This window comes from Amblyomma mixtum, chromosome 2, assembly GCF_055824585.1.
Source record: "Amblyomma mixtum isolate Tamu chromosome 2, ASM5582458v1, whole genome shotgun sequence".
Taxonomy (NCBI): domain Eukaryota; kingdom Metazoa; phylum Arthropoda; class Arachnida; order Ixodida; family Ixodidae; genus Amblyomma; species Amblyomma mixtum.
In genome coordinates, this window is record NC_143013.1 from 306,452,812 (window position 1) to 306,465,949 (window position 13,138).

The 13,138-nt window shown below is 47.7% G+C and overlaps 1 protein-coding gene across 1 annotated transcript in view; it reads left to right on the plus strand.

Moving 5' to 3' along the window:
* The window catches only part of HPS4 (Hermansky-Pudlak syndrome 4 protein), a 69,193-nt gene that overhangs the window by 14,761 nt on the left and 41,294 nt on the right, over positions 1-13,138 (plus strand). The window lies entirely within an intron of this gene.

Sequence of the window (13,138 nt, forward strand, 5' to 3'; positions counted from 1 at the left end):
TTAAGGGCCCCGGCGAGAGTTATCGCGACATTCAATACTTTTATTAGGGCGTTCTCACTGGGGAAGCGACTGTATCCTTCTTATCCTTCTTTAGTTCGATATATCGGTTTTCTATGGCGTCGCAACAAAATTACCGCCTCGTTTGCATGGGTTCCGTGGCAGAGTCGCGTTCCGGATCTCCCGTGCGTTCGCCGTTCCAACGGACACCCAAAACAACTCGAATGCACCCGTACATACTTTCCGCGTGGGCGCGCATTTCATGGTAGGAAAACATTTCCGAGAATCGTAGGAGTCCGAACGTCATCGTTCGCGGAAGGGCTTGGGGCAGCCCGTTGCTCACTCGGCGTCAGATACAGAGAGATAAGGAGAGCACCTGAAAGCTTACTTTTGTAACTTGTTGCACACCTTTCACTCTCTGTTTCTCTCCGTTCTCTGTATCTCTTTGCGGGAAAGATTTTTGAGCTCAAGTGCCCTGGAACGATTAGGTCTCTTCGACTTGGCAGCATTCGTTGCACAGGTCTTGTAAAAATCTGTGGCGATGCCAAGAGTGTACAGTGCCAGTTCAAGCAGCTCACGTGCCACTTGGCACTGGCTGCTTCCAAAACGAATGGTCGAGTGTAGGCATGGGAGTCCGGAAGGAGGGGGGGGGGGGGGGGGTGCATGATGATGTCATTGAAGGTATCGGTACATTTCCAACGCACAAACGTCTGCTTTGAAGGAAAAAAAAACAACGCTATCGAAGGCAAAGCCCATCGAACGTTGTTTGGCAGCATACAACGAGGCACGGCCGGCTGTGGCTGGCGGCAGCGGTAATTTGAAATCATACCTTCCATGACGTCAGACTGAACTTCTCCGCACTCCTCTGGTGCTTTGAGGAGAAGCGCAAAATTCAATCGTCGATTACGTCACTATTTTAAATGCTAGTGCAAAAAAAACTTGGCATGCTTTACCTACAGCCCATACAGATTCTAATCCTTCAATATTGCAAAATTCTCAAAAAGTGGTGCAGTTGCCCTGGTGCAGCTTATATATATATATATATATATATATAAGTGGTGCAGCTAGTAGTTGCAGCAGGTCTTGTCGTTCAATGGGCCAGGAAGATTTGTAAAAGAAGGGGTCACAACATCGCAATTATCTTCATTTAATGCCGACAGTTTCGAACGGAGGACCGTCCTTCCTCAGGGTATACACACGAATTATATATATATATATATATATATATATATATATATATATATATATATATATATATATATATATATATATATATATATATAAGCTGCACTTCCGCTTCGGCGCGTGCAAGCCGGCCAAGAACTCCCGCTGCACCACACTGGCGGGCAATTGGGCAGAAAGAGTGCGGCGGGGTGCGCGATGCACTGGCAAAAGAGATGTGAAAGTGCCGCGCTCCTTGAACTGGTGCAGCCGAGTCGAACTGTTGAGGCTTAAAAGAAGTGAGACACCGCAGCGGTGATTTGAGCAGCTTGAGCATCCTCCTCGCATGCACAAAGTGTAGGACTCGATCTGTGCCGCCGGGTGTGCTCAGGTTTTCAAATGGGGGCAAGCTTTCACCCGATCCTGGTGTTACACTCTTTCAGGGGAAAAATGCTTGGGACGATGAGCCTTTGGCTTCATATCGCGCACACCAAAAACACGTTTCATTACGCTGTGCGGCTAAGCTGCCCTTACGCCATTAGAAATCAAGTTATCAAGGCACTAAACAGAAAAAAAAAGCGCATCTTCCTGCACCACCTGACGCATGACAGTCTTAAGCCAGTCATAAGACAAAGCTTTCAAATGAGTGCAAAACAAAAGTTTGCTACTTGAGTGACTGTTGAGTGAGGTGATCTTTGATGGTGCTAATTATTACCTCAAGGCGCGCCTCCATTGCCTATAATTTTGCGTCGAGTTTTTCTTCTGCTGCTTTCCTGTGATTGTCTTGGGTGACCGGTGGGGGGGATTCCTTTGTGCGTGTCTTTTTGGCGGGTGACGGTTGGGTTGAGAGAAGTGGGGGCGATGAGGAGGTTTGTTGACCTCCCCAGTTGACCTCGTCCAGTCATATAAATACTTAGGAGTCACCATTTCTAATGATTTATCTTGGCGTTTGCACGTGACTAACCTGATATCATCTGCTAATAAAACACTAGGTTTCTTAAAACGTCACCTACGGGAAGCCCCACAACACGTAAGACTACAAGCGTACATCTCATTCGTTAGAACTAAACTTGAATACGCATCACCCATCTGGAGCCCTCATCAAGAATATTTAACACACGCTATCGAAGCTGTTCAAAACAGGGCTATCAGATTCATTCACTCCTCATACTCGTACGACGTGAGCATATCATCCCTCGAATCGCAGTCAGGTCTAGCTAATCTTTCTAGTCGCCGTCGCATAGCCAGTCTTGTCCTGTTTCACAAGTTCTTTTATTCACCACTAAAACAAGAACCATACATTTGCGCACTTCCACAACGCAGGTCCCATCGCATCGGTCATTCTCTTCAAGTTTTGCGTCCACGTGGCCGTACCACTGTTTTGGCCAACTCATTTTTTTCTCGTGCAGCAGCTGACTGGAACAGCCTTCCCCATAATATTGCTGCCATAACATGTTCATCATCATTTTCAAGCACTGTTGATTCCTGCATTTTGTAAACCCCACCCCTTATGTAACACCCTGGAAAAGGGTCTTTAAGGAAAATAAAGTGATGTGATGTGATGTGATGTGATGTGATGTGATGTGATGTGATGTGTGGGGTATGGAGTGGGGATCAGGGAGGAGAGACGGCTTACCTCCGCCCTCAGGGCCTGTTGCTCCTCGTCCCTGGGATGCGTACGTGGTGGTCTCAGTACTTCCCACCCCAACTCTCATGGGCCGACCGGGCAGCGTAGGTAAATTTTTGCCTGGCGAATTTTCTTTTCTCCCCTGGGCGCCGCAACATGCAGTTCTCCCTGTGTTGTAAGCACGATCCGATTGCCTTTCGGCGGCCGCTGCATGGTATTTGTGCGGCTGAATCGTGGTTACAGGTTTACTTTGGCACACATATGCGCGCGAGAGGCACGCGACAATAGCTCGTCCTCTCCAGGTACATGCACACAGATGGAGGCAGCATTGTAATAGATACGCGTTTGTTGACACCGCTTCCGTTTTTGTACCGCGATAACCGGCCTGCGGCAGCTGTCATTGCTTTGTCCGATGTGTAAAGGTGAGTGCAGTGGGGTATGCACACCTTCCACTCCAGGGGCCACGTGAGTTCACCCCTGAACCATGCTGTCTACTGACCAGCTTTAGTGGAGACACTCTTGTACACGTCTCTCGAGTTAAGAGACAGAGATGGAATACTTAAATGCTTGACAATATCGCTTCGCCATTGCACGTAAGAAGTAAAGTTGATGCCCTATAAACATTTTGTTCGGCCATTTAACCATTTTCGGCCCCGCCCACACAAAAGTGCGGATGCACGAACAAATCTATTTTGAAGACGTTATATGGAGTTTATAATAAGAGAGTAATAAGGGAGTTTGCCGTCTCGAGGCGACACATATATGAGCTGTGAGAGACCCGTCGTGGAGGGTTCCTGGTTAATATTAACCACCTGGGGTTCCCTAAGGTTCACTGATCACATCGCACACCACACGCAATTTTGTAGTGCGGTTAGAAGTCTCATGGGGCCAAAATGCGTCGTCGGTTATAACATTTCCCGTTGGCTGGAGAAAGGTGACGTCAACATACGTGATTATTGCCACTGGCCGGGGGGGGGGGGGGGGGGGGAGTGACATCACCAGACCGGAAGTGACGTCACTTCCGATAAAAGCATGAACTACTGGTCTTATTATCGCATTGCCAACACATAACGGAATTAGGTGTCCCTGTGAACTTCTGCATTTCGACTCCATCGAAATACCGCCGCCGCTGTCGGGATCGAGCCCTCGACCTTGGGATCAGTAGCCGAATGGCAAAGCCACTGAGCCACCCGGCGGGTCCTACTTCGAACTCCACGACAAAAACATACATGGTCCAGCCCTAGCTGATACAATTGTAAAAGCTTAGAAAATAATCCTGTCTCACTATTTCGGGAAAACGCCCCAGAAGGGGCCTCTCGTCGTTTCATCAAAAGGGCGCGAACTTGTAGACTTTCCGGATGCCGTTCAAGGTTCGTTGCACGCTGCGAGATGTATAGTTTAGCTGCGAGATGTGTGATGTCCACTTGTGCTTCACCATGCGAAGCATACTGCTTTATATTTTTTCATACTAAAGTATAGATTTCCTGCTAACTGATGTATCTTTGAGCGCTGCTAGAGTTACAGTTTCATCAGTAAAACACAACCCGTTCATATCTGTGGGTTCATTTTTGGAATCAATGATTTAATTTTCTGGCCTTTATATGCTAGGTATTCTATCAATCCACTTTAAAGAGCAATAACTGCACAAAGATATTACAGCTTCCCGGGCAATGTGTTTAAAGGGCAGCTGCAGCGCGTTTTTGAGAATTTCGCGATATTCAAGCATTCAAATCTATATAGGCTGTAGGTAAAGCATGCCAAGTGTTTTTTCACTAGCATTTCAAATAGTGACGTAATCGACGATTGAATTTTGCACTTCTCCCCAATGCACTGGAGAAGTGCAGGAAAACTCAGCGTGACGTCACGGAAGGTATGATTTCAAATTTTCGCTGTCGTCAGGCACACCCTCCCTTACCCGTTAAACGCTGCCAAACAACTCTCGGCAGGGTTCGCTTTGGGTGGCGTTGGCTTTTTCCCTTCAAAGCAGGCGTTTGTGCGTTGGAAGTGTACCAATACCTTCGATGACGTCATCATGCGCCCCCCCACTTGGCTTTGTGCGATGCGGAGAAGCCTGAAGGGCGTCCGGATTTTAATCGGCGATTACTTCACTATTTCAAGTGGTAGCCCAAAAAGACTTCGCATGCTTTACCTGCAAGTTTCACACATTCGACCCTCTTAAGCTCGTTGATTTCTAAAACCTATGCAGTTTCCCTTTAATGGGGCTCGAAAGGTTTAGGTTGATGGGGGCTTCACGTCCCAAAGCGACTCAGGCTATATGAGGGATGTCGTTCCGCAAATTATGATCACCTGCGATTCTTTCTGGGGCTCTATAAGTTCACAAGATGTGCTGACTCGGGTGCCCTATTTCCGCCTAATATAGCCTAATATAGTTAATAACGTTATATTCAAGAGAACAATTCAAACTATTAAGTGGCCAGTTGGATGGCCAAGTTTTAAAGGGAGGATATCGGGTAGGTAACCGTTAGTGAAGGATGACGATATAATTTGATCAGACTGTCACTTGACGGGCGCAAAGTATAGTCTTATTAGAGAAAATTTTTACCTCAAGTTCTGACCTTATACTTCACCGTTATTTTCCTTGTACGACCTTGAGAGCGATAGGCGAATACTACGAAACGAGGTTTAATGAGCTGAAGGATGCCATTATCACGCCAATGTTTGCACAATTACGCTGGTCCTATGAACTCATTACATATTCATAGCCAGAAATTGCCGCTCTGAATGTTGACAGAGCGGTGTTTTCGGGGCCGGTCGCATTTGTATGCAGGCGCGCGTGCACCACACACGCACACGTGACACGCACACGCACGCACGCACACGCACACACGTACAAACAGCAGAACAATCGTGGCAATTGTTCGGCTGGCCTGCTTCGTAATGAACGACTAAAGGCCTGCTTCTGCACGTGTGCGCATCACATGTTGAACACACATACTGGCACTGTAATCTGAGGCATGCCATTCGTATATCTCTCATTTAAATTTTGCTATCATTTCAAGGGTACCCGACATGATAAGTGTAACATAACGCGTGGTTTGCGAAGCTGCTTGAGCAAGCAACTTCGACGCCCTTCATGACGCTTCGTTTGCATTTCGTATCAGATTTCCATGTGTAACTATCGTGGTATAATGAGAGTTCCGTTGTGCATCTGTCGCCAAAAGAAACCTCCCTGTCTCGCTGTCCAGTTGTGAAGGCTAATTGCAGTCTTACATGGTGACGCTGAGTGCGTCGTCTAGTGTGTCATGGGGAATAAAACACTAAACAATAAGAGACTTGAGGAGAGTTTCTCACGGCGCAGTTATTTGTTGTTGTTTTTTTTTTCAAATGCCCTAAAGACGGTCAATACGAGAGTATATTACATGAGAGTGGGGTACACAGGCGTCGGTTACAGCGTATATGTCGCACTAATATATAAAACAAAGCACAAAGAATAAATACACCGGTATACACCGGTAAGCACCGGTATACACTTCCGCTAGTACGTCTGCAGTATGCTAACTCGCTCTGTTGTTTCGAGCTGCCGAATCATGCGCCCGTTTGCCCTTCTTTCTTTATACACAGCCACGCCCTCCTTCGCGCTTGCATACGGCGCTCTTTGCTCCAAGGTCATTAAAAAGCTGACTTCTTCTGGTGGCTTTTAAGCCTGGCGGTGAAGGTCGCTTCAGTTACCTCGAAAAACTCTAAAAAAATTTCACTCTATTCATACCTTGGGTCCGAATATAATGTGAGGTGCATTCTGAGGGACTGTTTTGATGCCTCCAGCGGAATTTCTAGGATTCTTTGTTTTCCATTCGCGGAATTTAAATTTTTCTGCCGCAGAAAGTCAGGGGCATTAAATAAAGGTAATGAACAAAATGAGTATGGTAGAGAAAACATGGGAATAAAGATCAGGTTTTTTTTTTCTTTCCATCTTACTACTTGGAGGTGCACGTTGATCTGGCGTTGGACGTGAAGCAGACAGCCTGACGATGGGCGGACAATACACTAATAACAGAGGTACTTGACGTATAATATTTGAAAATAATGCAGGAACATATACTTTTTTTTTAACCGATACATGCAGAAGGGACAGAAGCTTCACTCAGCTACGAAGCTAACGCATTAAGTTACACTCGAGCTCAGCGCTCACTCGTCACGCTTTTCTAGAAAGCATTATGCTTTATTCGCGGTGATCAGTGATTATGGTGCTCGGTTGCTGACCCGAAAGACGCGGGTTCGATCCCGGCTGCGGCGGTCGAATTTCTTTGGAGGAGAAATTCTAGAGGCCCGTGTACTGTGCGATGTCAGTGCACGTTAAAGAACCCCAGGTGGTTGAAATTTTCGGAGCCCTTCACACGGCGTCTCTCATAGCCTGAGTCGCTTTGGGACGTTAAAAACCCATAAACCAAACCAAACCAAACCAAACCAAACCATTATGCTTTATTCTTTATTTAACGTCCCAAAGCGACTCGGGCGATGAAGGACGCCGTAGTCAAGGGCTCCGGAAATTTCGACCACCTGTACACGTGCCTCTAGAATATCGCTTCCATCGAAATTCGACCGTCGCGGTCGGGATCGAATCCGCGTCTTTCGGGTCACCAGCCGAGCGCCATTACCTGGGCCTGTGCACTTCCTTCTATGAAGCCTGACCAAGACCCGACACACTGCACAACACTCTCTTAAGTAACAAGCACAAAATTTCTGGAAGCGAGCGGCGGCGTTCAGAAAGGGAGTCGGCGCCGCATCGCACGTTAAGCTGCATCTCCCTTCCCCTGTTTTTTTTCGATGAGGTTGGAACCATATCGAACAGTCTGCGCACGCGCCGCTTCGCCAAGGTCGTTGGGAGAGGAGGACCTGGGCCGTGGCCGAGCCTGGGATGCGCCTGCGGACGAGCGCGCTTTCCAGAGCGTTAAAAAAAAAAAAAAATACTGTTTTCCTTCTTTTTCTTCGGCGCGCGCACCGCTAACTCCCACCGTTAGCTATAGCAGCCTTACAATGGGAACAGATAACACAGCATCACAATAAAGAGCAGAGCAAAAGAGAATGCGGGAAAGATCTCTAAAAAAAGTACAACTGGGCAAAAAAAAAAAAAAATGAGATGAGGTGATGACACTTGAGCGAATTAGTTCTTAAAGCTTAGTTGGGTCAGATTCTATGGCACTGTCTGATGGTAAGGAGTTCCATTCAGTTACTGTGCGTGGTAAGAACATGTCTTATGGAATGACTGGCAGTTAACGTGTTAATTTCACTTTATTGGGATGGTCACGGCGTGGAAAGAAGGCTGGAAGCGACTGAAAGAATTCATCTTGAAGGGAAGGATATGGTGATAAAGGCCATGTAAAAGTGATAAGCGTGGAGTATTACGGTGGAGTGCTAAATTGTCTAACTCTGCTTTATTTTTTAATGAATTGACTCTGATGTAGCGCAAATAATACGAAAGGATCAATCGAACAGTACGGTTTTGACAGGCTTTGATCTTATCGATATGATATAAATTTGTTCGCGATCCCAAATGGCAGGCGCTCATTCACGGGAGTATGAAGAGACGTCACGTTGACGGCTAGTTTGTGGTGCATGTAGCATGGCGAAAGGCTGCAAGTATATCTAATCGGCTTACTGCCGCATGCTCCGGTTTGCACTGCTGAAGCTCCGCGCTGCATCACAAAATGGCGCCCATGATGTCACATGAATACCTCGGATACTCAGACTTGACGGCTATTTCCAGGTGCGTTTTTTGCGGCATATTATTCTAGTATGCGTGATTCCGCGCAACCATGAATCCGAAGACGGGTGTCATTCTTTTCCCCAGCAGGTCGAATTTCGCCTCCACCGAGGTCAGTGACCAACCAGGGACGCGGGACGGGAGAGGCGTCCCCTTCCTCGAAGTCCCAGAGTAACCCTTCGGGAGAAAGAATGTGACTTTCAGTGGGAGCAGCGAAGAAACAGTCGATGGGAAGTGGGCGACGGAAGACGTTCTGCGTAGTGGTTGAGTGTGCGATAGGGCCGTAGTTCGACGCCAGGGTGCGTCACTATTCGCTGCGCGCCCACCGCCAACCAGCCTGAGCCAAGACAACAACCACCCGCCCCGAAGCCGTCCCTTCGACCCAGTACGTGACGTCTGTTCAACGGAAATAATCTTTTTTGGTATTAATTTTAACGCTGTAAATCTGTTTATCTGCAGTCCACCTGCATTGTCTATAACCTCAAAACAATTTAATTTTGCAAGTTGTGGTATTCCCCCTCGTCCTTCTCGTTTCTATTTAACTTCGTGAATCCCTTTCGCTACTTGTGTGTCTCTAACCTTGTTTTTGTTAACCCTTAAATGTGCTATCTTTTCTTAAGTCCGTCTCCGAGTTTTATTCGCGTAAGCCGACGCACCGACGAACGCGCACCACGCACGGGCTGATCGGCCTTCTGGCATTCGATAGCTGAGCACGTGCTGCTTGACACGCGCAATGGGCTACCATTACAAAATTGCGAACGACTAGCACGCCAACGGGGTCACAGGGGGCCCCTGCAAAAAGTCAGTACGCATAGCTGGCGTGAAAAAGACCGATGCTCTCGCCTCCGGTGCAATGTGCCGACGTGGGCGTCCGTCGGTACTGGGAGTCATCGCACAGCTCACTCTGTTACGACGAAGCCCTTAAACAAGCATGACTTTAATAACCTTAATTAAGTTAAATAGTATTCCCTCCCTAATATTTCATGTCGTTGGCATGCTCGCACAGGCACACTCATGCCTTGGCGCTCGGACGCGTGCTCTTCTAATGCCTCCGTCAAGGAAGGAAGTGAAAACTTTATTTTCACTGATGCTTTTTCCTGCGGTTTGGGGGCATCTTCGGAGACGTCTTGGCTCTACCCCCAGGAGCCTTCTCTGTCGAAGTCGTCCACCTCTAATCAATGGTCCGTTGCCCTCAGTCCAGGGTTCCGCTGGCCACTGCCGCCCGTTGAGCTCGCTGTCAAGAAAAAAAGAAAGTATAGGTATGCGCACAGTCCCCAAGCCCGCCAGACCTTGTCAGTCGGTCGGTCGGTCGGTCGGTCGGTCGAGGTGTAAAGTGCAGGACGGAAAAGGGGAGGAGCAGACCACTGCACGCGGCATCGCAGTGTTGGGTTTCGCGCCTCTGATCGGCTGAAGTGAGGGGCAGTCCGTTGCCAAGATTTCCCAGCGTTCTGAGGGTTCGCTTCTCGGCCCTGCCCAGCACATGAGGGGTTGAAAAACGAGTGCATGAATTCTCGTAAACTGGCGCTGTGTAAGGTTGAGTGCGGTCGCTTTAGACCTCTGGAAAAGTGGGATGAGGGTGCCCTATAGGAGACCTAAACCTTATATGATGAAATTAAGTGAAGTCACCCAATTTTATTTGAGGTTGAGGTGAGGTCAAGACCTTCGAGGTAAAGTTCCCACCTCTGTATATGTAAACCTCTGGGACGTCCACTGCTAGTGAGGACGTCAGCACGTGGCGCAGGTGTTTTATTTTTTCTCTCTATAGGCAGTTGCGTACAATTGCCTCAGGAGCCATAACAATAGGCCTGAAAAAGAGTCTGATGTGTCTATGCCACCCTGACAGCACTCGCAGCAAGCGCAATCTCTAACATATGGTTTCGCAACATTCGGACACATTAGAAAATTAGACAAATTAGAAAACTAGACAGAGTGTCTAATTTTCACGAGGGAAAACAAGAGAGCAAGGGTGAAATAAAGCAGTAAACAGAACACTATTACACATGTGCGCCAATTCGTACAGTCAAACATACATCTTTTACTAAAATGAACATTAATGAGGTGCCCAGTGTACTAGACTGACGTCAGAGTTTAGGCTCAGGCGGTTATACTTTGGCGGTCACTTCCAAACCTGAAACTCAGAAATAAATAGCATATTATGCACCCCAAAGGGCCTTCTCAGAGAGATTGTTTATTGTTATATATAGAAAACTGCTTTAAATTCACATGGTGGCTCAGTGGTTATGTGTTCGGCTGCTCGATCCCGACCCCGGCCAATCCCGGCCGCGGCGGTTGCATTTGGAAGGAGGCGAAATGATAGAGGCGCGTGTAGTGTGCGATATGAGTGCACGTTAAAGAAACCCAGTTGGCCGAAATCACCCGGAGCGCTTCACTACGGCGTCCCTCATAGCCTGAGTCGCTTTGTGACTTTAAACCCTTCCACATGTAACCTGCGCTTTCCCGACGTTACAGTCATGGCGGATTAGTGTCACCTTATCCCCTGTTAATCACGTCCGTGGTTGTTGCGTTCCCACTCGAAGAAAGTGCCGAAACCATGGCGTTCTGGGGCTATCCTCTCCTTCGGGAGCTTCTGCAGCAGGATACCCATTGCCCAGGCGATACAGAAGCCCCGACAGCACGAGCTATGCAATGAAATTAAATGAAATCTTTTATTTTCCATCAAATACAGATGGGGGGATTGTAGAAAAAAGCTGCCCTTGGACAGCTTGACGGGTCCACAATCCCTTATTTCGGCGTAGTGGCAGCGTCACATAAGCAAACATATTCTTGATACCCAAACATATACATACATATTTAATATGAAGTAGATATAGTACTCAAACGAAAACAACAGAAAACAAAAAAAAAAACAGAAAACAACAGCGGAACTCACTGCTACAAATGCAAAAGAAAACAACAGCAAGGCTAGACAACATTACATATAGAAACCAAATACATCTGCCGCAGGTCCTTGTAGGGTACCGTGAAGACGTCAAAACGGGCCGAATTATAATAATTCTAAAGCGTTGGTAAAGTGTACTTAAGGCACTGTTTCCCGTGACTTGAACGTGACATCGGTACTGACCAATCCTCGAAGTGTCTTGTAATGTAACTTGGAGTTCTGTCCTGTAATTGGGATAGGTTACGTATATTGTTGATCTTACTGTGGATTTCCTGTTTATATACATGACTTGAGCGATATTTATAGAGATCCTGAGCTGTAATTACACCAGAGTTGTTAAAGAAAGTTGATGTTGAAGTAGTATAAGAACCATTATACGTGTGACGGAGATTGGAAAAAATTGGCAGTGTTTTCGCTCTGGTTAAACCTGGAGGATTGCGAAAGCAACGAGGAGAGAGGGAGAGGTGATGGAGAGCGCGCGGCAGCGGCGGCGGCCCCGGCACGCTAGCTATGCGCCGCTACTGCGCATGCGCAACTGGCGAGCGCGGCGGCGGCATCTCTGAGTCACCCGCGCAGCGACGGCGGCGGCGTGCCAGCTGTGCGCCTTGTGACGTCACGGCTCGTCGCGCATGCGCAGTATGGTCTTTCGTCAGCTCCGCGAAATGGCTCGGCGACTCGCGTAGCGTTGCTTTCGCACCAAAAGTCTCTCAGTGGTCGCGTTTTAACGCGCTCGGCTCACGAATGAAGTGGCAGCAGTTCGAATCCCGGCTCGACCATTTTTCTTTTCAGCGCAATTTCTTTTCTTTCTTCGGAGGCACTATGTAGTGATGGTAGAATGACATCACGACCTTGTGGACCCATTAGTAATTGTGTAGCGACGTCATCACTTTTGTATTGTGGGATCGTTGTGGGGCGTTTGAAGCACCCGCGCGAGATCCTGTTACTGTCACGTCATTACCTTCTCATCCAATCCGAATATCCTCGACACAACGCCGCCAACTACAACGTCGGGTTTTTCGCTGACCGGGACTCTTGACGCCATAGCGTTAAAAAATGCATCGTAGCACCGACGACCATAGCGCCAAAGCGTTCACTGCGGCAACGACGACGGATATTGAGACCTCCCACAGTGAGGTGCCGCGGAACTTTCCGCGAACGGCGGGCCGTTGTTCTGCACCGTGTGTTTTCAGGGCACGATAAGAAGGGTTTTGTAAAGACTGGCTTGTTTATTAGTGAGAAAATACTAATCAGCTTACCGAACGGGCCACTGTGTGGCGTCAGCGCACGCCGATATGACAGCCAGAGACAACGGGAGCACAAAAGGCGAGGATATGCTTGAACTCGTCCAGCACTCGCACAAATGACAAGCCGCACTTTGTGACTTCACGTTGATATGTGCACAGACCTTCATAGCAAGAGGAGCTAACTGAGGGAAAGGAATTTGTCGAGCTATCTCGTGCTCTCAGACTGTCGGAATCAGTAGCTACCTTGTAGTATATACCCTTCGGTCCATACGCGTAATGAAGGTAATACTGTATTCGTGCGGCAAAGATGGCTCGTAACATACGCGTGTAAGAACTCAGTTATTCTTATTGTGGACCCGTCGCAGTGACACAGTGGTTGCGGTCCTCTCTGCTGAGCTAGTTTTTTTTTTTATTGCTCTTTTTGTGCGTTGTGAAAGCTCCCGGTCTATATATTGAAACATCGTTGATGTTCGAAATTAATTCGATGT